This window comes from Leptodactylus fuscus, chromosome 8 (genome assembly GCF_031893055.1).
Source record: "Leptodactylus fuscus isolate aLepFus1 chromosome 8, aLepFus1.hap2, whole genome shotgun sequence".
In the NCBI taxonomy this organism is placed as follows: Eukaryota; Metazoa; Chordata; class Amphibia; order Anura; family Leptodactylidae; genus Leptodactylus; species Leptodactylus fuscus.
In genome coordinates this window covers 71,450,291-71,476,793 of record NC_134272.1, presented here as the reverse complement: position 1 = coordinate 71,476,793, position 26,503 = coordinate 71,450,291, and the positions used below count along the sequence as shown (strand labels likewise).

At 42.5% G+C, this 26,503-nt stretch overlaps 1 protein-coding gene across 4 annotated transcripts in view; it reads left to right on the top strand.

The window, feature by feature from the left end:
• The window catches only part of DYNC1I2 (dynein cytoplasmic 1 intermediate chain 2), an 81,202-nt gene that overhangs the window by 36,148 nt on the left and 18,551 nt on the right, over window positions 1-26,503 (top strand). The gene's annotated exons all lie outside the window — the stretch shown is intronic.

Sequence of the window (26,503 nt, the reverse complement as noted above, 5' to 3'; positions counted from 1 at the left end):
AGTGAAGTTCGCAATGTTCATGCCACTGCATTTCTGCTATTACTATGCTTGGAGAGCCATATAAATACATACTAGGTAATCCATCGCTGAATCCTGGCGATCATTTCCCATTGCTGGATGGTCTTGGTGGTGGTAAGTGCTCATGTGGCTCCAACAACACAATGCCTCAGCTCATATCGTTCCTGTACAGTGACCTGAACATGTTTCGATAGTTACTCTGGAGAAAGGTGCTAAAAATTATTAACCCCTTAAGGACCAGGCCATTTTTTGGTTTCGCATTTTCGTTTTTCCCTCCTCACATTTCAAGAGCCATAACTTTTTCATTTTTCAGTTCACAGAGTCACATGATAGCTTATTGTTTGCGGGACAAATTGTACTTTGTAATGGCACCATTCAATATGCTGTGCAATGTACTGGGAAGCTGGAAAAAAATTCAGAATGAGGCGCAATTGGAGAAAAAATGCATTTGCGCCATTTTCTTATGGGTTTAATTTTTACAGCATTCACTGTTTGGTACAAATGACATGTTACCTGTGTTCTACGTGTCAGTACAAACGCGGTGATACCAAATTTATATAGTATTTGAAATTTTTTGATACTTTTAAAAAAATGATAAACTTTGCAAAATAGAAAAAAAAAATTGTGTCATCATGTTCTAACACCTGTAACTTTTTCATATTTCCATGTATGGAGCTGGTTGTGGTGTCTTTTTATGCGGGACAAGATGACGTTTCTATTGATACCATTTGGGGAAAGATCCGATGGTTTGATCACTTTTTATTCAATTTTTTATAGGAGGCAAAGTGTTGAAAAAAACGCTTTTTGGCTGTTTTTATTTTTTTTGCCGCTACGCCGTTCGCAGTACGGGATAAATGTTTTAATATTCTAATAGTTCAGGCATTTTGGAGCGCAGGGATACCTAATATGTTTATGTTTAATGTTCTTTAATTACTTTTATAGCTGATCTAGGGAAAGGGGGGTGATTTGAACTTTTATATTTTTTTTATTTTTTTAATACTTTTAAAAACTTTTTTTTTTTCTTCTGTTACATTTATGATCAGACCCCTTAGGTACCTTGAAACCTAGGGAGTCTGATCGCTCATACTATTCACTGCAATACTACAGTATTGCAGTGAATAGGAAAATCGCAGCACTTCTATTAGACGATGCCTCTGGCATCGTCTAATAGATCTAGTGCAGAGACAAGCCTGGAAGCCTTCAATAGGCTTCCGGCTGTCATAGCAACCGATCACCGCCCTCATGTGACGTTCAGGAGGGCGGCGATCGGGGAAACATGGCGGCGCCCATGCCGCCTGAGCTGTTTACACGCTGCGGTCGCGTTTGACCGCAGTGTGTAAAGGGTTAACAGCAGCGATCGGCTCGGGCACCGACCGCTGCTGTTATTGGCAGGTCCTGGCTGTATTATACAGCCGGCATCTGCCGTGTATGGAGCGAGCTCAGCGTGTGAGCTCGCTCTATACATCCCCATGCGACCCATGACGTACAGTTACGTCAAGGGTCGCTAAGGGGTTAAAGGGAGTCTTTCACCAGAACCCAGCATGTTAACCCAACCCCATAGATAGGTAGGTTAAAGTAACTGGAATCTAACAGTGTTTCCCCTTTGTGAATCGCTGTTTTTGTCAATAGCAAATACACTCAGCGGCCACTTTATTAGGTACACCTGTCCAACTGCTCGTTAACACTTAATTTCTAATCAGCCAATCACATGGCGGCAACTCAGTGCATTTAGGCATGTAGACATGGTCAAGACAATCTCCTGCAGTTCAAACCGAGCATCAGTATGGGGAAGAAAGGTGATTTGAGTGCCTTTGAACGTGGCATGGTTGTTGGTGCCAGAAGGGCTGGTCTGAGTATTTCAGAAACTGCTGATCTACTGGGATTTTCACGCACAACCATCTCTAGGGTTTACAGAGAATGGTCCGAAAAAGAAAAAACATCCAGTGAGCGGCAGTTCTGTGGGCGGAAATGCGTTGTTGATGCCAGAGGTCAGAGGAGAATGGCTAGACTGGTTCGAGCTGATAGAAAGGCAACAGTGACTCAAATAGCCACCCGTTACAACCAAGGTAGCCAGAAGAGCATCTCTGAACGCACAGTACGTCGAACTTTGAGGCAGATGGGCTACAGCAGCAGAAGACCACACCGGGTGCCACTCCTTTCAGCTAAGAACAGGAAACTGAGGCTACAATTTGCACAAGCTCATCGAAATTGGACAATTGAAGATTGGAAAAACGTTGCCTGGTCTGATGAGTCTCGATTTCTGCTGCGACATTCGGATGGTAGGGTCAGAATTTGGCGTCAACAACATGAAAGCATGGATCCATCCTGCCTTGTATCAACGGTTCAGGCTGGTGGTGGTGGTGTCATGGTGTGGGGAATATTTTCTTGGCACTCTTTGGGCCCCTTGGTACCAATTGAGCATCGTTGCAACGCCAAAGTCTACCTGAGTATTGTTGCTGACCATGTCCATCCCTTTATGACCACAATGTACCCAACATCTGATGGCTACTTTCAGCAGGATAATGCGCCATGTCATAAAGCTGGAATCATCTCAGACTGGTTTCTTGAACATGACAATGAGTTCACTGTACTCCAATGGCCTCCACAGTCACCAGATCTCAATCCAATAGAGCATCTTTGGGATGTGGTGGAACGGGAGATTCGCATCATGGATGTGCAGCCGACAAATCTGCGGCAACTGTGTGATGCCATCATGTCAATATGGATCAAAATCTCTGAGGAATGCTTCCAGCACCTTGTTGAATCTATGCCACGAAGAATTGAGGCAGTTCTGAAGGCAAAAGGGGGTCCAACCCATTACTAGCATGGTGTACCTAATAAAGTGGCTGGTGAGTGTAAGTTCTTTGGAGCAATGAGGGAGTTGCTGCTTTCCTCTTTGGAGCAATGAAGATGCCCTCGTCGCTTCAAAGAGCTCTATTACATATTGTCCAAAAAGGTGATATCTCCGTAACAGAGGCGCCAATTTACAAGGGGAAAGCACTTTTAGATTTAATTGACCCTAAGCTATCTATCTGTGGGGCTGAGTTGACATGCTGGGTCCGATACCGCTGATAGACTCCCTTTAAGGGGCTTAGGTTTTATTTTTAAGTGTCATCAGACAGAACCTTGTAAATCAGTAAGTGACCCTGCATCCAACGTACAACCCTCCATTTGGTTTTCCTCACAGTACTCTTAGACCCCACTCTTGACCAAGTGTGCATCTGCTATGGGGTTGAGTTTTCAGCAGAATGTGCTTGTGTGGCACTCAGAGTTTTTTTTTTTTTTTTAAATTTAAATGTGGATTGTGAGCCCCATGTAGGGATCACAATGTACAATTTTCTTCCTATCAATTTGTCTTTGCAGAATGGGAGGAAATCCACAAAAGCACGGGGAGAACATACAAATTCCTTGCAGATGTTGTTCCTGGCGGTATTCGAACCCAGGACTCAGCGCTGCAAGGCTACAGTGCTAACCACTGAGCCACCACTTTGCCCTGGTACTTGGAGTATTTTGTGATGCATTCACGTCGATGGGGACTTTCAATCCATTCTGTTCCAATGTCACCGAGCAGGACAGGACCTGATACATAACCATTCATGTCATTGGAACAGACTGGATCAAAGGCCCAATAGATGTGATTGTATAAAGGAATATATTTGGATTTCACTCCCAAGTGCCATCCATGTGCATTCCACTGCAAACTCAATCCCACATTGGATGCACGCCCGGTCATGTGCATGACAACTAACTAATGCAACTTTCAGGTCTGCTCAAAGAAATTCTCCATCTGTAGACAGCACCGTGATTCATTAGTTAGCATTTTTTCCTTGCAGTTTTGGGGCCCTGGGTTCAAATCCAACAAAATGTTAAACCTCCATGGAGTTTGCATGGTCTCCTCATATTTGTGTATGTCTCCTCCTGATGGTTTGGTGTTCTCCCACACGCTGACAAGCCTCGGATAGGATAATTTGGAGTCTAGATTGTGAGCCACATTCATGGTCAGGGACTAGGAGATCCTTATACAGCGCTGCCCATTTATGTTGGTGCTATAGAATAACTAAAACATTCTGACGCGTAAGAAAGACCTAGTGGAAGGTCCGATCATAGCAAGATGGCCAATACTCTACAATTTACTGGTTACTAGACCTCATTTTTGACAACTAGTACAACTAGTAGGACTATAACTGCAGTGATATATTTGTTTGTTTGCTGTCCATTGCACTAAACTATACAGATCCTTTCTCTATCAGTCCCAGGTTATTTCACTGCGTCTTTAGGAGGATCACATGACCACAGCTGCTAAATGCCGGTTGCTTATCCATTTGACAGTCGGAGAACACGTATATAGCATGTGTACATATGTGATTATATACAGTCTTCATATACATGCGGTTGCAATGCAATAACATGAATATACCAACCTGGTCTTCTGAGCTACTTTTGGTAACTGCGTACTACTTAGGTTTTGTTGGCGGGGGAGAAAAATCCTCCTGGCATAATCTCTGTACTAAAAGACACTATGTACCGCTCTGCAGGATATAGGTAAACAGGCTGTGAAATAAAATTTAATGTCACATGTGACAGGATTCACACATTATATATGTATGTATTCATTTGCTTTTAAAAGCTGTTAAGTTCTGAAGAGATAAAACGATCGGATGCCAGGGCGCAGAGACAGCTCTTAAGAAAAGGAGCTGAAAGAAAGACGCTGGTGAAATAAATGAGCGCACTTTTTTTTTTTTTTATACCCCCCTCCCCCCTTATTCTTAAATGAATCTGTAATTCTAGATTGACAGACACCTGAAATCGTCCTCATGGTAATTGGCTCCAATGTTGAGATTAGTCCAAGCGCTGCAAAAAAATAAAAATAAAAAAAAATCGTATACTTCATACTACATGCATAAGTCTGCCGCGGGTGACACCGCCGCTGTGAGCTATGGTATAGAGATGGTCACAAAATCCCTTATTTATTCACTGTCTGAGCGTAATAATAATAATGTTTATTTATATAATGCTCATCTCCCCGCGGGAATCGGAAATGATTCACAGTTACTAGTAAAATCCTCGCACTGTACAAAGAACACACACAATATCATGGAGATAAAAGCGCGCCACGTGGCGTTCGGAAGGAATTCATCATCGTTGAGGCTTCAGGTTAGCGCTTTCAGAGAGGCCGACAAAGCAGAACAATACCCCATGCCTGAAATCTTCTATCAATGGTCTCCGACTGTCAGTCATTCGTAGAGCTAAAGGGATGCGGAACCCAAACTTTCTCTTATGTTTATTGCAAACTATTGTTCCCCGTTATCAGCCATTTCAGGCTGAGCAGGCTAGCGGTTGGACACACTAGTGATCTTTCGCAGGGTTATGGACTAGAGGTCCCAAATGTTTGCCCCCAATGATCATTATTATTCCCTGGTCACATTTTGCGAAGTCCTTGGCCGTGTAAACTGCAGAACCGCAGCAAAAATACAAAGCTGAACCCAGGGATTTCACCACAAATAATAGATTTTCTAATGTTTATTTGTATACCCCTAAGACTTCTTAGCATACACTAAGGAAGATTTATAAAACAAAGACGGCATGCACATGAGAGTGCATGTCGCCAGGCCGTGATTGAACAGAACATGGATGACATCCGTGTGCTGCCCATGCTTCCACTGTCTCTTTGTTGTTAGTGAGCACAGTCCTCATAATGGCTTGTGTCCGGTCTATGGTCTTGTGGCCCCATACGCCGGACCTGGAAAATACACAGTCGTATGTATGGGGCCATAGAAATAAATGGGTTTGTGTGCTAGCCGTGAAGAACATGGCTAGCACACTGACAGTGCACACAGTTGTGTACATGAGGCCTAAGGCTAAGGCTCCATGTTGGGGAAGCACATGGGGCCGCGACAGAAAATAAAACTTGCATTTCACATTACAAGCAAAGCGAATGAAAAGCTGTGTCTTTGAAAAACTTGGGATGTTACTTTTATCTCCAGCATTGTTCCCTATCTACTTAATGGGTGAAGGCAAAAAGCTGAGATAAGCAGTAAAAAAAAACTGGGTTTTTTGCAGCGTTTTTTTCCCCACTCTATTTTGCAACACGGGGCCTAAGTTTCAAACAAAAAAGTCTTATATTGTTTTGTAGCCCCTAGCAGCCAATCACAGCACAGCTTTCATTTACTGTCCTGCTCAGGAATAAACCTCAGGAGCCTTTTCAGGGTTTAGGTAAGCCAGTGTCTACACTCCCTGTACCTGTGTGGCTTTATCACCAGTAGCCAGGACGGCTAGTGTTGAAGTAGCTCCTATCCAATGCTCTGATAACCATATCCTACTGTGGACCCGTCTACAAGCCAGACCAGAGTGTTGGCAAGTAGTGTAACATTGCCCATCAATTTTTCTAGCCAGACCTGTTACTTAGCGGATTCTGGACCTGGCACTGCCTATCCCCGTTGTACGTCCGTTGTGTTAATGTTGAGGGTTATGTATAGACTTAGAGCAACCAGCTAATATCTGTAGTCAGTTGAATAACCTTCTTTATGCCGAGTATCATCCAAATGCATTCTGTGATGTACTAACATTTGTGGGGGCTCTGATCCGTTCTGTTCCGATGACCCGGAGCAGGATAGGACCATCAGATGACACCCTCGTTCGTCTGCATAAGGCCTTAGTTTCCAAATAGCCATGCATCAAAATTTTAGCAGCAGGTGGTGTATTTTCAGTTGCACTCCCCTTTCTGGCGTGTAGTGCCCCCTCTCTGATAATCCAACTATCGTACAAGGTGCGGAAGGCAGCTGTGGGTCGGTTCACATTAGTATTCAGGGACTGCATCCCCCGTCCACTTAGAATAACAGGGCTTTTCTCTCCAAGTGGAAACCCATCAGACTCCAGAATAGTCTATGGGGTCCATGAGTAAGTTTTTTTTAAGTGGATAGGGTTTCTGTTTTTCAGGTCCCCAGTCGGACCTGAAAATCACTAACCCAAACGTTTACGTGGACTTAGTGTAAAAGAGGTGTAAAGCATGTACACTAGATTTTTAGCACAGTTTGTGCCATGTTTCTGACACTGCATAGTGATAGTACGTCCCCAAATGATCCAGTGTAAAGCGGACTGGACAACTCCGCCTGTCTTGTCCGGTTTAGTCTATAGTTGTATTCTCCATAAAACAACAATTCTGGAACATTACACCTGTTACGGGGTGTATCTTTATACAGATTGTTCAGACAGATCTGTGTCAGTGTGGTAGGGACATACCCAGTTGTCTATGTACGTAAATTTCTTGTAGGAATGGAAATTATTTATAAAGTGCACCTCCACCTTGTAGACCCCTGAAGAAGCATGGATGAAACGTACATAGGGGCTCAGGGTGGAGGTCGTGATGGGTATTGTTTCCCCCTTATATGTTATTTTGTATTTGATTCTTCTTAATGGCAGGGTTGTATATAATGCTGATGACTCGGCTTTATGCTGTAGGACCAATGATTTCAGGATTGATCATCATGCATATTGGAGATTTTAGTGTATTTTACCCTCCTAGCTGTTTTTGTCCTTCACATAGTATTGACATGCTTATGATTTTGCCTATTTCACAGTCGCAATAATTGCATTCGGAACGTGTGCTGTGTTTACCTATTGTATAAATAATTCTTTTTCACGATTGCATTTTTTTTTTTTAGATTTCTACACAAACCACATGCAGATAAGCCCCCTTGAATGGAGCTTTATCTACTTTTGGCTGTAAACTGATTCCGCAGCCAAAATACTCTACGTTTGTTTTTTTGCAGGCAAGTATTGTTCCCATGTGAACATGCCTGTAATGGGATAAAACGCACGGATACCGCTCATGAATTAACCGTCTCCAAATCACCATCCTTAATGTACACTTAAAGAAGCCAACTTTGCAAATAGCGGTTTGACGCTGCGTCTGGCGGTATACTTTTACATCACCTCCTTACTGAGATAATAACCCAAGTCACCGTGCGGCAGGCATTCCAGCGATCAGCCATTAGCTCCCCTGACTGACATTATCTTTGTATTCCCCCATTTCCTGTCATTTCTCCTTTATTTTAATAGAAGGCTCTTGTTAATTGAGCTCAATTTTCCCATTAAGCTTTTGTTTTACGGAATTAATCTAAATTCCGACTCCGGCTTGTAAGAAGCGTCGGCGCCTGACACGCATAAAGAATAGGGTACGGTTGGGAATGCCGGCATGCAGATTTTTGTTCTTTTTTTTTGACATTCAAGACAAGAGGTAAATATACATATTTTAATGCCCTGGCTTGGCGCGCGTTCCGCCATCTCCTCCGTTTCCCTCCTTCGTGGGGCATGCCCAAAATCTTAAATGAAATCCTGCTCGAAAAATCTTTTTGATATGAAGACACCTTGAGCTTAACAAAAGGCGCCCATTTCACAGATGATTTAACTTTGATTAACCTGCTCCGCGGCGAAAGATTATTCAGACAACTGGAATTTTACTCTATAGTGTTATTGCCGGCTGCAGTCTAATTTCCAGAGCTGTTTTTCTTTCCATCTCACCAAAATACATCACAATTTTGATGTTATCTCCAAGTAAAAATTCACCGGTTCATTAAACCAGGCTTTAGCATCTATTGACAAGAGGTTTGTCATCGCTTAAGGCAACCGCTACTTTTCTGCCATTTTTACTATACCGTGTGTAACCTTAGCTCTCCTGTCAGGAAAAGCATGGAGTTAACCACTTAGGAGACGGCGATGAATATTCATTGATCCCTTGACGTGACATCCAGGGTCTTAACAGCTTTGGAAGTTCAAGCAAAGTTTTTTTTGTTTTTTTTTTTCTTTTTGTTTTATGTTTTCTATTATGCCGTGCACTTTGCAGCCGTAAATGAATGAAAAAATAACTAGAGGGGGAATATATCATTCTAAAAGGTAGGACGAAATGGTCATGCATAAATGCATGGCGAATCCGTGACATACGTTCATGTGCTATCAGATCGCACAGACAGACCATGGAATAATTACTACGTTTGCCAGCCTGACTTGTGACTTATTTTTATTTTTTTCCTGCCTCGTTTTATCGGCCATAGAGGGTCAGTTTTGTACGGGTGGTCTTATCGGATTCCAGCTGTTGTATGGAATTGAATGGTTGGTTAAGACAATGAATAATCTACTAATAGAGTTTTCCGGGACTTTTTATTTGATGACTGATCCTCAGGATACGTCACCAGTTGAAGATCTGTTGGCGGTCTGACACTTGGCACCCCTGTGGATCAGCCTTGTGGTCACATGCCATTATCATGGCTCTGTCCCTTTCAAGTGAATGGGCTGATCTGTAAGGCCGGGGTATTTTGGTCAGGATTTTGAGGCCATATCCACCTCAAAATCCTGATAAAAGGACAGCTCCGATTGAAATCAATGGGAGCCGGTCAGTTCTTTTGTCAGAGTGCGGTTTGTTCCGGCTCCTGGAAAAAAAAGGACATGCTCATTCTTTGCAAATCCGCTTGAAGACACTCCTTCCTCCCGACTAGGGCCATTCATTTGGGCCTAATCCAGAGTGGAGAGCGTGACTGGATGCCGGTGTACTGCACTGGCATCCAATCGCAGCTACCTGTATTTTGGACCAGAACCTGAGGCCGCTTCCACCCCATGTGAACCCGGCCTAATACCAAGCACAATCGTTGTACAAATTCAAACAGCTGATTGGCCAGAAGTAGCAGGTGTTGGACCCTTGTGATCTTCAATTGATGACCCATCCTAAGCATAGGTCTCCAATTATTTGGCCTAGAATACCCTTTAAGCTGGATCCAGATTGTGGCATAAATGCTGCAGTAAAAAACCCCACAGCATTTTACAGTCCCTGAAAAGTGAATAGGATTCTGGTTAATCCCATCCACACAATGAAGAAAAATCCCTGCTGCAAACATGCTGCCGTTTCAAAAACCATTGCAGCTTTGTAAATTGCTGCATATCAATTATACCTACAGAAATGCTGCCGTTTTCCATATAGGTAATTGAAGCGGAACATCCTTGTAAGGGCAGATTCACCCTGCGGATTTTGCAATGGGTCCCATTGTGCAAAATCTTCCACGGGAATCTTCCTTCTGTTGGCAGAAAGGTTTCCTACTCCTATTCACTTCATTGGGAATTTGAGGGGCGGTATCCACCTGATGATCAAGGAGGGCGCTTCTGCCATGTGAACCTACCCTAACAGGGTCCACAGAATCAAAGACCTAAAATATATTCTGGTTTCCTACAGCCACCACTGTAGGAGCCTACGGCATGTATAGTCTTTAGTCCAATGTATACACCTGTAGCTCCTACGCTTCTTCTAATGGTGGCGCCGTCAGCTATTATAAATGTTATACCTATGCAGGGGGTTTGGAGCTCTGTACCAGTAAAATAAATCTCTGACCATGCTATAGCTATATTAAGAAATGAATCAACATAGAATTTCGACCCTATTTAGATCTAAAGGGTGGACGTTCTCTTAAGGGTGCGCGCACATAAGAGGTTCATTAACCGCCATTGTTACGTACCTATTAATACATTGGTCCAGGCTGATGGAAATTTACACCATGAGACGTAACAGATCTGTCAATCACCGTAAAGTCATTACTGATTAATCTGCTATTGTGCACGTAGAGAATAAATAATCCTACACTTGGAGGATCATTCCCAGTATTGCAGATTCAAGGAGAAATATTGCAATACTGGTGTGATCGGGACGATGTGGCCCATGTATACGCTTGTCTATCTGCCATGTTACCTTGCTAAGGGCATGCTTTGTTGGTATGCTGCATACAGTATTTTGCAAAAAAGTTTTAGGCAGGTGTCAAGAATGCAACAAAGTAAGAATGCTTTCAGACATAGAAGGGTTAATAGTTTGTCAATTAACAAAATGAAGAAAAATCTAAATCCCATCAATATTTGGTGTGACCTTTGCCCTTTGACGGAGTCCTAGAGGTGATGATACGGCCCCCACAGATATAGCCCTGATCTCAACATCATCCAGTCTGTCTGGGATGACATGAAGAGACAGATGGATTGGAGCAAGCCTACATCCACAGAAGATCTGTGCTTAGTTCTCCAAGATGGCGACGGGAACAACCTCCCTGCCAAGATCCTTCAACAACTGTCCAACAGGTTCACTGTAACAGCTCCTATACGTTTCGCTTGACAGTTTTCCGTCTTATTTCCTAATTTATGCAACGTCTTCGGGGAAACTCTTCAGATTCCTCTACAAGCAACCAAGCCATTGCGTCCCCTCCCTTCATATTGTGTAATTCCCATATGATATGCCATAAGGGGTAAACCTAAAGCAAGTTCATCAGCCGTATTGGTCTTATTCATTACTTAGTGCTGAAAACCTTATTTTTCATCAGGCCGAATACCAATGACGTAGTAAAGAAATATATAAGCTGTGCATTCCTCATGTAGGGATGAAGGGAAAGCCGCTTTTCAACAAGGATCTGCTTGGTTATAGATGGAGTCACTGTCCATGTCCATGATGAATGGTAATCTGAATTACGTCTCATGGTCGCTTTTATCTACGTATTCTGGAATACCCGTCATAGTTATATTATTGTTTCTATGAAGACAAATGGATTTAATATGTCTCTCTGTTCAGCCCAATTTCTCTTAAAACTGCAGTTAACCCCTGTTTTCCACTCCTCCTCCACAACGCTGCCGAGATCATTGGTTGTCCCTTTCGAGATCCGCAATTTGGTCCAAATTATTTTTGTAAAGGGGTTGTCGAGAATTAGAAGAACATGGCTGCCTTCTATCAACAGTGCCACACCTGGCCGCAGGTTAAGTGTAGTATTGCATCTAACTGCAATAGCACATACAACCTGTAGACTGTTTCTGAAAGAGGGTAGCTGTGTTTTCTAGTCCTGGCCAACCCCTTTAAATTTAGGACAGGTATGTTTCTTTAAAATATGGTTTTCCTTTGGTTGTCTAATATATAATGGGGTCCACCGGTCTTATACTGAAACCAGCAGAGAGAAAAGTTTTGTCCTGTGGAGTAAAGGTAACTTGCTGTGACCAGACAACCCCTTTAAAGGGAGTCTGTCAGCACAAAATTGAGAGATAATCTTTTCCCAATATCTTGTAGTTTACACCCATGTGTTTCTTATTCAGGACCGCTGCTCCACCCTTGTAAAAAATCGTCCTTTTATCCTTATACAAATGAGCAGAAAAGGGCTTTAGAGGTTTTGCTTTACATCTAAGTTCATGAAGTAGTGGCCTTTGTTGAGTAGTGATCTATTGCAGGGCTTTAGAGTTTGAGGGCAACTTTTGGGTAGAGTTGAAAAAAGTTAATAAAGTGTATAAATAATTGACAGTAAAATTAATAAATATTTTTAATTATATTATACAATGACTGATATTGCATAATTTGGTATTTTTATAGGAATTTAATCACTTTTTTTTGGCATTTAGAGGACCTTCACTATATCTATATGACCAAATGAAAAATAGTAAAAGACTGCAGCTTACCATATAAATCTGTCCGGACTCCCAGGGTGCACGGCCAAACTCCTCTGGACTTCTGAAGTGGAAATCCAATGAAAAAAATGTAATAAATAGGTCCGCACTCCTGTAGAAGCCCTTAAAATTTTACTTTTTTAATTCAGCGTCTTAAAACCGGGTCTACAAAAATTTTTGCAGACCCGGTTTTAAGATGCTGAATTAAAAGTTACATTTTAAGGGCTTCTACGAAAGTGCGGACCTATTTATTACATTTCTTCATTAGATCTGTCGGCCATTTATGAAGGAGTCTGAGTTTGGCTTTGGGGTAAAATAAAGGAATGGAGTTGCCTGTTTATTCTACTAACCACAGCCATATGGCTCTATCTATCTATCTATCTATCTATCTATCTATCTATCTATCTATCTATCTATGTATAATATATGCAAACACATTTAGAGAGATGCATGTGGTATATGTGTGTATAGATGTATATAAAGATATAAATCTATATGTATATCTATCTACAGATATCACATAGATAGATGGATACTATAGATAGGTAGATAGATACAGTAAATGCAATAGATAGATATTTTGTTTACTTATATAACGCCATCATATTCCATCAAAGCCTTACAGGCAATGTTAGAGATAGATAATAATTTGCAAAGCCTAGTGCTGTTTGCATCTATTAGCTACATCTCCGGCTCCTGCACAAGGTTATTCCAGACCTTGTCCTTGTCGTCCTCACGAGCGGCTTATTCCAGCCACCTCCTCCCCGCCGCCACCATCTCCTTTCCATCCCCTGATTATTTTGCACCCAAAAAGCTTTCTCTCCTTTCCAAGAAGCACAAAAGCCCTAACTGGCATGCTTTGTAAAAAAGTGTCAGTGTGTTAGTGAGTGCAGATCAGTAAGATTTCTTTGAAGCGCTCTTTCCCCTTTGCACCACCGCCTCCTCAGCAGGGTCACTGAGATCACTAGCTTTTCTTGAAATGGCCATTTTCACTGGCAGGTGCATTATACCCTGTATTTTCAGATTGTTTTTCCATTCTGAATGCTTGGCAGGTTGATTGCTCGGGCTGCATTGACGGAGAAAGGGCTGACAAATGCGGTTGGGCCGGCTGAAAAGACAGTGATTACTGTTTTCCTTTGTGGCTGATTGAGGCCCTTGAAAGGAAAGATTTTAACCTTCACCATTTGGTTCAAAAGTATGAGCATATATTGAAATCATTCATGCCATTTATCCGAGTTCTGTAAACTTGTCAGAACGTGCAAATCACTCAATTTCAAGTAATGTCGGACCGGCGTGTGTCATTACCATTTGGATTAAAGCACCCATCCTTCCTTTAAAAAAAATAATAAATAAATAAAACCTAAAACATGGCTTCCAGCTCCTATTTGTATGGTGCCCTTGTACATGTACTGGCGCGCTCCATGAATTCAGATTTTTAACTTGACCTTCGTGTTTTCGGATCTGTCAGTAGACATTAGTCAGCATTGTAATTTTTTAGGACAAATCCCACCTCCATGTTCCCGCTCAGTGGTCGCCATCATCCTCTTTTAATATATATATATATATATATATATATATATATATATATATATATATATATATATATATATATATTTATATTTATTTATATTCACCAACATATTTCAGAGCATACAAGAGCAGGCAAAATCAGATATTACAATGTAACAAAATAAAAATAGTTAACATATCAAACAATAGAAATGAGGTCTTTGCATATTAATATATATATATATATATATATATATATATATATATATATATATACTCTAAAGACGTCGATTGTGAGCCCAATGTCTGTCACTGCGGACTATGTTGGCGCTATACAAATAAGAGAATAATATGTGGTGGTTTTAACTTCTTCTACAGTCCTATTATATGACAGACTAATAAATAGATATTCTACTTTAATACGCAAAAGGTGTTCCGGTTTCTTCAAAACTCCTAATAACATATTGGATATATGGACCATTGGAATTACTGGCGATCCCTATTGATCACTCCTGTGTATTCAGTAGGCCATGGAAGCCATAGGGCTCGCTGAAGAATTTCCACAGTAAATGTTTTTTTTCCCCAAAATTTTTATACAATATTGTAAAACCCCCATTACAATACTAGTGAGGCTAGGTTCACGTCTGCATTCAGGGGACCCCCTAAATGTAACCCTAATCCGCTTAAAAAAAATCCAATTACCTGCGGACCCCATAGACTACAATGGGGACCGCCAGGTTTCCAATTGGTTCCCACCCGATAAATGCAGAGAGAAGAGCGCTGCTGGCATTACTTTCGTATTGAATATTTCAAACAGAATGGGGAACTGAACCCCCCCAACATTGTCCAGCCGTGAACCTAACCTGAGCCATCCATTTGTCACATTGCACATTATCTTAAGTTGTTTCCATACACATGACAATGGGTTCTGTAGACACCAAGGCCTGCCCAGTCACCACCACATATAGTTGCTATTAAGGCATTATGGACTTAAAGGGGCTTTCCAGGCTTATCAGTTGATAACCTATCCTTAGGATAAGTCAGCAATTCTATATTGACAGGCATTGGACACCCTCGACCCGCCCAGATCATCTGTTGAGAAGACCTTTCTATGTCTTTACACAAAACCAGACACTGCGCCATGTTTCTACAGCAACTATGCTTGATATCGCTGATTAGTCCCATTCTCTGGGACTGAGTTGAAAACAGGCCATGTAACCCTTGAACATAACATCACAAAGATGAAGAGAGCCATATTTATAGCAGACCACTAAAGCTTCATGAACATGACCATGGGCAGTCTGCAGGTCCGGTATGGATTGATATCCGTCATCTGTGGATTTCACTGACCCATACATTCAAATGAATCAACAGGCACAGTGATGGACGAGTATTGCACCTGCTCCACAATTTGCGGCTTTTCAGTTCGGCCCTGATACACATCTGTGTTGATGGGCCCATTGAAATGTATGGGTCTGTATTTTTATCTTCAATTGTGGATAAGATTATGGTCCAGCGCATAAAGCCTGAAATTTTAGACAATTTTTGCGAATATAAATAACATTTTGCAGAGTTTTAAAGATTTTGACTAACCATCTCAGTGGTCTTGATCAGTTTCCAATGGATACAGTCACGAAAGCAGGGACTTTCTATAGTCTGTGACTTGGCTGGGTTTCTGGCATGATATCTTTATTGTGGACAGGTTGTCAGGCAGGATCATTACATGGATAAGGCGGCCACAATAAGGGAATCATGGCTGGCTTACTGACCATAGATAGGCCTTGCATTATAGGTAGACCTTCCAAAAATTAAAAATTCCAGCACCCAACAAAGTAATCCAAAATCAATTAAAAAATTTGCTTTTAATTTATCATACAATAAAAAGGTCCACAAACTAACTGACGCATTTCGAGATGAAACACCCCTTTTTCTTAGCCGGTTATCACCTTGAAACGCGTCAGCTAGTATGTGGGCTTAAGCTGTTTTGTACCTTAAATTAAAAGTTAATTTTTAATTTAATTTTGGATTACTTTGTTGGTTGCTGGAATTTTTTTATTTCTGGAAGATCTGTTATTTACCCTATGGAGTCCAGGGTGTGTTTTCGTGCACCGACATCGAGGAGTTAAATTGGATGACCTTTGGAATTATTGGAGAGCTGAAGTTTTTTCTTTTTCTGGCACAAGTTGTAGGAAAACGGCGAACTAAATGAAGATACGTCCATGCAAATATCTTTGTGTTCTCTTTTAAGCACCTATGGAATAAAACCAAATCCTAAATGGTGCAAGAACTGTGTTACATTGGTATTTGCACACCTGAATGGAGTAAATATACGTTTCCCAATAAACCCACAAAGTTAATGACCTTTGCGCTCTGTCCAAGCTCTCGTCTATGTGTGTGGTTTGGCAGCTGGTCATAGAACCCTGCAAGATGTATTATTTTTGCATTGCACGGGTGCATTCTCTTGTGTGGGACCGCCTGCCGTGCTAGTAATTGCACATTCTTGCCATTGGGGAAAGCCATGATTGGAAGCAGCCAAGCAGAAAAATGCTGTGCCATCCCATCGCCACCTCCGTAGCAGGGAGAGACAATCCCCAGCAGTGCCATCTGGTTGCTGCTATCTTGTCAGCTGGCTAAGCTGGCTCAGTCTTGGGCTTTGCAGCTGTTCAAGGTCCCTTTGCCATTTTTTTTTCATGTAGTGCTTTGGATAACTTTGAGCATGGGTCAGAGGCATTATATAGAGACACAAGTTGAACTCCTGTTGAATGGCTGCTCATTACCAGAGATAAAGCAGGTTCTAGTCCCCCGCTGCCATTTCCCCATAGACAGATGACATCGCTGTTTGACCAGTAGTGTTTACCGTGGGAGGCAGCAGGAAGGAAAAAAAAGAGGCCAGATAGGAAATGCTTGCTTTTAACCAAGTCGCTAAGGTTATTTTCTGATCCCCGTTTTCAGTAGTAGGATATATAGTGATTATGCAAAGCAGTTGTCACGCACCGTTCTACCAAGCCGAGCCTCTCCGCATGCCGTACCAGACTCCTACATTATTCATGGAAATTAGGAAAATACATTTTGGTTTCAGATTCTCATTGTCAAACATGATACTGTGTGGCAAATGAGTCTTGCATCCGGGATGACAGGAGAAGCGAAGGCAGTGGAGACCATTATGTTTTGTAAGAATTTGTCTACGGCAGCAATCTGAAAACTAATGAAAGACATCTTTATGCCAGCAGGCCCGGGGCCCATTAAGCCCATGATCACAAGCCCCACTTTGGAAGATGGTCTTTATTCGCCAGTATTAATATGTCACTGTGTTGCCTACAAGTATACTGCCAGCATTGTTTTGTTTGACTTTGCCTCTGAAATACATGGATTTGCCAGTGATTCCCATTGAGGTTTCCAATAAATTTTCTTTGCAACTCTCTGACACTGTTTATCCTGAAGCCTGTCCTCGTGTATTTGTTCTGATAGTGTATCAAACTCTTTTACGTAGGAGCTGGCTTTCAGGTGTTCCCCTTTTTTAAAATTATTTTATTTACTTTTAAAATATAAAAATTTTGCACAAATTTGATAAAGATCCTAATTCAAAATTCTATTCAGAATTCTAAATTCTAATTCCTAACTCTGTGTTGTGGATAAAAGTGTACATTTATATTTTGTGTTTTTATGCAGAAAATGGCGGGGGTGGGGGTGTTATACTACCTGTGGTCATCAAGTTATAAAGCATGAGGAGCTGAGCAAATCTTTATAAGGATTGCAGGGAAGATTCATATAACTTTATTGATGAAATATGTTTACATTTTTGTTATTTCTATGCTAGGGAGTCAAGTGGGCGTCCTACATATGGATTGACAGCTAACTGTTTGACTCTGCAGAGCAGGATGGTTGTCACTCACTGCATAGGACCGCCTACTGGACTCTTTAGCATAGAAACTGAAGGACTTTATACATCTTACATTTGAATAGCTGAATTTCCCTAAGTGATATCAATCTGTTTAGCTCCTCCTGCTCTATACCATAGATAGATAAAGATATGTATAAAACAGAGACGGACATATACACCATGATGTTGGTAGGATAGGTTTTGCATATAGGGACTCTTAGGATGTGGCATTAGGGTAAGTTTATTAAAACTGGCATTTTGGATTCCAGTCTTAAGGAGGGGGGAGGGGACATTCATACTTGTACCCCTGTACGTACTGTATCAGTCTGCCGGGTCTCCATACTATTCCCCAGAGAAACTGGACAAGGGACGGCTTCCCGGTGGTCAGTTTTAAAACCCACTCATATCTTGTGCATCCCAATGGAAATTTACGCCATACACAAACTATTGTCTGTTTTAGGTATTTATTCCAGCTTTATGCCGTGAGTTACAGTAAATCTGTTGTCTCCATCCCCCCTTTGTAAAAAGTGACAGGTGGGGTGCAGAAAGAGAGAAGTGGTGCTTTTCAGGCTTAAAAAAGACATGTGCCCCAAAGATGCATCACCGCTATCACCATCTACGCCGCGCCAGTGTTCTGGTGCAGGGGGAATAGTAAATACCCCTTTATGTGTATGAAGCACTAACTCTCATGTAGTCTGGTCCCCCTGCTATTTTAGTGGTCCGCCTCGCTGCTCTCTGTCAGGCAGCAATAGTGTGAACCTAACATAAAATTATTAACATATCAATCAATAGGAGTCAGAACCCTGCTCACAATCTAATAGGAAATAGGGGTGAAAATAGAAGTAAGATGTCATGCTTGGTACAATGGCCAAGTCATCTTCTAATAAGGTCATATAAGAGAAGCTGTATACTCACAGATACCAGCTGGTATCTGTGAGTATACGGCCACTAAGCGCAGGGAGTGCAGAGTAACTTCTAGATGGAGGGGTCTGGTTCTGAGTAGTAGAGTAGGAAGGATAGCTTAGGACCGTGATGGTGAACCTATGGCACGAGTGCTAGAGGTGGCACTCAGAGCCCTCTCTGTGGGCACTCTTCTGTGGGACGGATTATGTTGTGTGTATTGTACTGTGTGCGGGCCACTGTGAAGCATATTGTACTGTGTGGGAGCCACTGTGAAGCATATTGTACTGTGTGGGTGCCACTGTGGAGCATATTGTACTGTGTGGGAGCCACTGTGAAGCATATTGTACTGTGTGAGAGCCACTGTGGAGCATATTGTACTGTGTGGGGGCCACTGTGAAGCATATTGTACTGTTTGGGTGCCACTGTGGAGCATATTGTACTGTGTGGGAGCCACTGTGAAGCATATTGTACTGTGTGAGAGCCACTTTGGAGCATATTGTACTGTGTGGGGGCCACTGTGAAGCATATTGTACTGTGTGGGGGCCACTGTGAAGCATATTGTACTGTGTGGGAGCCACTGTGGAGCATATTGTACTGTGTGGGTGCCACTGTGGAGCATATTGTACTGAGTGGGAGCCACTGTGAAGCATATTGTACTGTGTGGGGTCCACTTTGAAGCATATTGTACTGTGTGGGGGGCCACTGTGAAGCATATTGTACTGTGTGGGGGCCACTGTGAAGCATATTGTACTGTGTGGGGGCCACTGTGAAGCATATTGTACTGTGTGGGGGCCACTTTGAAGCATATTGTACTGTGTGGGGGCCACTTTGAAGCATATTGTACTGTGTGGGGGCCACCGTGAAGCATATTGTACTGTGTGGGGGCCACCGTGAAGCATATTGTACTGTGTGGGGGACACCGTGAAGCATATTGTACTGTGTGGGGGACACCGTGAAGCATATTGTACTGTGTGGGGGACACCGTGAAGCATATTGTATGGTGTGGGGGACACCGTGAAGCATATTGTACTGTGTGGGGGCCACTGTGAAGCATATTGTACTGTGTGGGGGCCACCGTGAAGCATATTGTACTGTGTGGGGGCCACCGTGAAGCATATTGTACTGTGTGGGGGCCACCGTGAAGCATATTGTACTGTGTGGGGGCCACTGTGAAGCATATTGTACTGTGTGGGGGCCACTGTGAAGCATATTGTACTGTGTGGGGGCCACTTTGAAGCATATTGTACTGTGTGGGGGCCACTTTGAAGCATATTGTACTGTGTGGGGGCCACTTTGAAGCATATTGTACTGTGTGGGGGCCACTTTGAAGCATATTGTACTGTGTGGGGGCCACGGTGAAGCATATTGTACTGTGTGGGGGCCACCGTGAAGCATATTGTACTGTGTGGGGGACACCGTGAAGCATATTGTACTGTGTGGGGGCCACCGTGAAGCATATTGTACTGTGTGGGGGCCACCGTGAAGCATATTGTACTGTGTGGGGGCCACTGTGAAGCATATTGTACTGTGTGGGGGCCACTGTGAAGCATATTGTACTGTGTGGGGGCCACTTTGAAGCATATTGTACTGTGTGGGGGCCACTTTGAAGCATATTGTACTGTGTGGGGGCCACTTTGAAGCATATTGTACTGTGTGGGGGCCACTTTGAAGCATATTGTACTGTGTGGGGGCCACGGTGAAGCATATTGTACTGTGTGGGGGCCACCGTGAAGCATATTGTACTGTGTGGGGGACACCGTGAAGCATATTGTACTGTGTGGGGGCCACCGTGAAGCATATTGTACTGTGTGGGGGCCACTGTGAAGCATATTGTACTGTGTGGGGGCCACTGTGAAGCATATTGTACTGTGTGGGGGCCACTGTGAAGCATATTGTACTGTGTGGGGGCCACTGTGAAGCATATTGTACTGTGTGGGGGCCACTGTGAAGCATATTGTGCTGTGTGGGGGCCACTGTGGCACAGCCTGGACTAAGTGGGGGCTCTTCACTATTTATATCACACACTATCTGTTTTATAGCAGACGTGATATTATTACAGGTCCTAATAACATTGTACAGTCACTATAAAACAGATCTGTACGATGTAAATAGTGAACATTAATTGTTCATAAGAACCAAATGCAGTACAAAGCTGTTTGTATAATTGAAAGCTCTGTAAAGCCCCAGTCACATGACCATATTTTCTGGATCCAGAACTGTCCAAAATTGTGGATCCGCACAATATTAAGGTTAAATTGCCGTGTTGCCACTTTGTGATAAGTTAGTTGGATTTGAGTTGCAGTTTGGGCACTCGGTCTCTAAAAGGTTCACCATCACTGGTCTAGATGAATTGTCACTGCAGTGATTCTATGACTCATCACTCGGGATAAAGCAATCCTGAGGTGAAGTATAGAGAGGTGTGATAGGGGCAACATGGGGCAGAAAATAATTCCATCCTCTAGTAATGTTCTTCTGTACTTAATTATTTTATTTTTTTAAATCTTTTATGCTGCTGTTCTGTGCCAGAAAGGTCTCAAAGTTCACTACCTGCAATAAAGGAAATTCATAAATGTGATGGTTGACAACCAAATTCACGGGTTCTTCTAGCTAAAATCTCTCTCCCTAAAAATCCCTAGAGCCAATGATAGAATCCCTTTAAGCTGACTTTCATATATTTGCTGGAGTTTCCATCTCGGTGTACGCTGGGAATCGGCAGAGTTAGAATTCCTGCACAGAGGACTTTTTCTTCTGCCAGTTTGTCTATCAATGATGGACCCCATTATAGATAATCAGGTCCGCCGATCTCCATATGTAACCACTGTTCTAGCAGTCCACCTTTCCATTGTTCGGGTCCCCTGACTGATCAGGACAGTGGAGAGGTGATGCTAGTGTGACCCTAGCACAATATTGTTTCATTGGAGGGCAGAATTGCTTTGTTATAACCTAGTCTACTACCCATTTGTAGTTCAAAGGGGTATCAGAAGTTGGTGTAGGTCAGTTATATCCCATGGGTGCTGGGGTGCACTCATAATTTGCGTTATTCCATTCTTCTGATAAGTGGTAGGAACAGGAGACGACGACAAACCCCGAAGGACTCCATTGACTATAATGGGGTCTGTCGGGCCTCTATTGTTTTCTCTCTGCAATTGTCAGATGAGAGTTATGCTTGTAGGACTTTTTCGTCCTTGGTATTCACCGGTATCTGTGCCAGCCTGAAAGGGTTCCCGAGCCCAGAACAGACACTTCTCCCTCCATAGTGTAATGGTTGTGAATGGTAATGTCTCCCACACAATTGAATAGATCATAAGAATTCCAAGATAAAATCCTTTTAGGGATACGATCTGTAAAAATGATAACAATGTGTGCGGTAAATGTAAAAAAAATCACTCAAAACCAACAACTCGAATTTTGTTAGCATTATGTCATCCCTTGTCCTAGGCTTGAGGTTGGGAGAAGGTCAGATCCTAAAACATCATCCCAAGGCCTCTTTGGTCCATTGATCTCTTCTACAAGCCAAATTAAATTATGGTACATGAGGTCATAAATAACTACCAAAAATGACAATTTCAGGTTTAGGTGGGGTTCACCCGTAAGATGTTGTGTGGCTTCTAACTAAAGCGATCTACTTGTTACAGAACATACATGTCGGGACTGACTCCTGGAGACATAAATTTAATAATATTGTACATTAGACACAAGCTGAAGGGGCAGAAGAAAAAAAAAACAACAAAGAATTGATTATTTTTCCAATTATCATACCGTCTTCCTTAAAGTCTCCTCCAAAAACAGTAGAGCTCAGTAATTTCTTGTAAATAGATATTTGACAAAACCTGAAACGTAATAGGTCGCTGATTGTCATCCAGCTAAATGGGGCTGATTAGAATTTGTAAGATAATCATTATAATAGAGAGGAATCTTCCCCGGGCCTCTCCAAGCAGATGAAAGCTTGGGAATTCTTTGCTGTCTCGGGATGAACATCAGGATGGAATAAAAGCTTGAGGTTTTCCTTCTGGTTCTGCATCACCATCCGCCCAAAGCAAACAAAGAGACACAAAATCCTAATGCACAACGCTTAGGAAAAATGGTTATATAATATCTACAAGTATTGCGTCCTGGACCCTGGAATGCAGCCTTAGGACAGACGGCGATTTGTTTAATGAAAATGTTACATGGATCCTATAATGGTTACGCTTACATCCCACAAAGACGGATCCCATGGTTTCCCTCAAGGCCTTCTGATTAAAAAATAGAAAATCCACAAACTATGTAGGAATCCTGGCCATTCTTTTATAATGTAAGAGCTCATGTACAAACCCATGTTGTACAGAGTTAGCCCCCATGATTACTAGAGATGAGCTAACACTGTTTGGAACAGCCGTTCCAAACAGCACGCTCGCATAGAAATGAATGGACGTAGCCGACACGCGGGGGGGCTAAGCGACCGGCCGCCGGCAAAGTGTGCGTGCCAGCTACTTCCATTCATTTCTATGGGAGCGTGCTGTTCGGAACGGCTGATCCGAACAGTGTTCGCTCATCTCTAATGATTACGTCCGATGTGGGGCTGAGTGACATCCACGTGCGCTCCATGATGCATCAACGTCTATGGAGGCTTCCAATTCATTTTGTTTCAATCAGATGGAATGGATTGGAAGCCCCCATAGACGTGAATGTCACCCCGAGTGTCTTCCAAGTGTAAACTCTGCCCCACATCAGAAGCACGCTCGCTCATGTGCATGGGGTTTGGTAGCGTTCACACCTCCTCTGTATTTGTCACTTAATGTCCATTGCTCTCATCCGGTTACAAATGAGAGTAACAGGCATTACTAATGGTAGCGTGAAGCATTATTAAGGCCTTAAGCTTTAGTCACACATTGCTTTGTATTAGGGATAGTAAGTCAAAACCAGGAGCAGGGCAAAAGTGCAGAAGAGGTGCAAATCTTTTCATTCTACCGTACTTCTGTGTACTCTGCACTTCTTCTTTTGGCTCACAATATACCACAATGCAGCGCCCCTCAAAGTGCCAAGGCTCTTCAGTCACCTGATCTATACTGCTAAGGGTCACTCATGTTAATGCAGTCATCTTTAAAGGTGTTCTCCAGGGAGTCTGTCATCACTTTGCATGCAACGAAGATAGTGGTTCTGGGCTGGTGATCAGAACTAGCACCCAAGTCGCTCCACCTCCTCTCTTGTTTTCCTTGTTCACCGATAGTTACCTGTATCATGGGGGCACGCTTAGTACATAATTTCTAATAGTAAAGCCAGCCGCCATGATACAAGCAACTAGCGGTGAATGGGTGAGGAAGTAGAAGGCAGAGTGACTTGAGGACTCTGGTCAGGACCAGTCTAGCACCCCTGGATTTGTTGCTTGCCAAACCCCAAATGATAGACCTTTTAGGGACTTTCAGTATAGTATCCACGATTATGGGTCCACAATTGCGCACTCTTTTCTTTGGCCCCATATACACATCCATAGTTTTTTCAGGTGTGTTTCTGGGCTATAGAATAGAGCCACAATATATGAAGCAGGCCCTGTACCTGTTGGTGTTTGCATCTCTGTCCATTCATTCAAGTTTATGGGTCAGTGAAAATCATGGACGTGGCAAAGATGGCAATCCATGTTCCTTCTGTTCCATTTTCAATGACCCGTACACTGCACGTGGTTGTGTGCATGGGGCCATAGGGGTGATTCTTCCTCTCAGTCCTTTCAATAGAAGACAAAATGCTTCTTTTTTTTGCTACTAGCTGAAAAAAAAAATTCACATAAAAAATAGAAGCATCCTGCCCGATATTTGCGTAGATTCTTCCCCACCTTCCTTTAAAGGGAATGGGAGTAAAAAAAAAAACAAAAAAAAAAAAAACCTTCCTGCCAACTGCAGAAAGACTTCCATGGTGGATTTTGCCTGGTGAGTCCGGCTGCAAAATCCTTCATGTGAACTTGCCCTTAAAAGTTGATACATCCCTTCTGCTCCAATGGGGCTCTCTACTCATTGTGTATGGGTGCGTCTCTGTAAATGTCCAATGCACGCAGCTTTGCTATTTGTATGAAGCCTAAAAACAATATTACACTCAGGTGTTTGTGTTGTTAACTTAACGCATTTCCAGTGTTTCTCTCCCTTGAGATCAGTCAACATACATAGACGTTGGATTGGTAGCAAATGACTCATGTATTTGTTCACCTGTTTCCCTGGGCAAAAATCCAGGACTGTTTTATGTTTCTGAGGATAAAGGGGCACAAGTGACAGCAGTGGTGGAAAATAGCAGGAAAAACATGGCTTTCTGATGGCATTTTGCAATCTGGCCACACACCTTTAGTGTGAACCTAGGAACATATGGAGACTTGCTCCAAAAGTTATAGCAATCTGCAATGGACCCTGAATAACCTGGATATTCTCTGCAATAAACATTGCAATAAACTTCATTCTATTGTGATGTATGGATATACCCTATGGCACCACACATAGTACTAGGACTCAATAAAGCATACCTCCAGTTATAAACAACATTTCATAAATGAATAGTACAGGTTAATATATGAAACGTTGTTGTATATCTTATTAAAGAAAAATGTCTTCACTTTCAGCAGAGTTATTGCCTATATACTAGTCTATGAAGTGTGGGGGGTTGATAGAAAAACATCCAAATACTGTTTTGTTTTGTTTTTCACTATTTGGAACTCTCTTAATACTATTAGGTTGTAGATAAGAGACTTCTAGTGCACAGAATGATATAATAAATCAATTAACTCCACCCCTCCCTTCTCCATAGAGCTCTGTTGGCGAGACTGACGTAAACAGATCTCCTTTAATAAGATATATTTCAAAGTTTCATATATTCACATGCACTAAGCATGTATAAAACGCTGCTTATAACTAGAGGTACAATTCAAGGCCTTCTCTGAGGATGTTGCAACCACGCCTTGTAATCACACAAAAGTTTAGTGATGCTCCATAGTTTCATGAGCAGAGGTCACAGCATCGTCTGGGTCATACTGTGACTTTATTCATTTACATTAGTGACGGAGTCGCAGGGCGACCTAGCCCGAACCTCATATTTAAAAGGAGTCTGCCACCTCCCCCAAGCATATGTAACTGCTGACACCGCGTTACAGAGCTCAATGCAGGGATAAACATCGTATATACCTGTTATCTATGTCACTTTTGAAGATTTGGAGAAAACCAACTTAGAACTCTTATGTAACTGAGACAGTTGGTGCACTGGGGGCGGGACTACAACTTCCTTCTTGCCATTCAGGCTCCTCCTATCTCCTGCCCCGATCACCCCATGCTGGGGAAGTCGATCCTCTGACATTTATTATGTCGCCCATTCTACTTGAGCAGCAAGAACAGTACTGAAGACCTGCCTCGTTTTCTTGGTGGTGGCAAGTTGAATATTCTTGGAGGAGGTGGTAGGCTACCTGTAAGGGGCCATTCACACGGCACAAAATTAAGAGGAATTCCCCTTCATTTTCCAGGCGCCATCTACCCTTGTGCATAACATCAGCATTGTGACACGATTTTCCTCTACTGATTAGGCCCAGATGAATAGGCTTAATAAGTTGGGAGTCTTGAGCAGCAGACTGTGCGGCTAAAGGCTCGTTCACACGGAGTCGTTTGGCAGTGGATTTTTACGCGGAATCTGCCTCAAAATCTGCTGCCAAAAATGGCTCCCATTGACTTCAATGGGAGCCGCTCGCTTCTTTTTTTCTGCTAACTAGTAGCGGAAAAAAAAAAACACTGCATGCCCCTT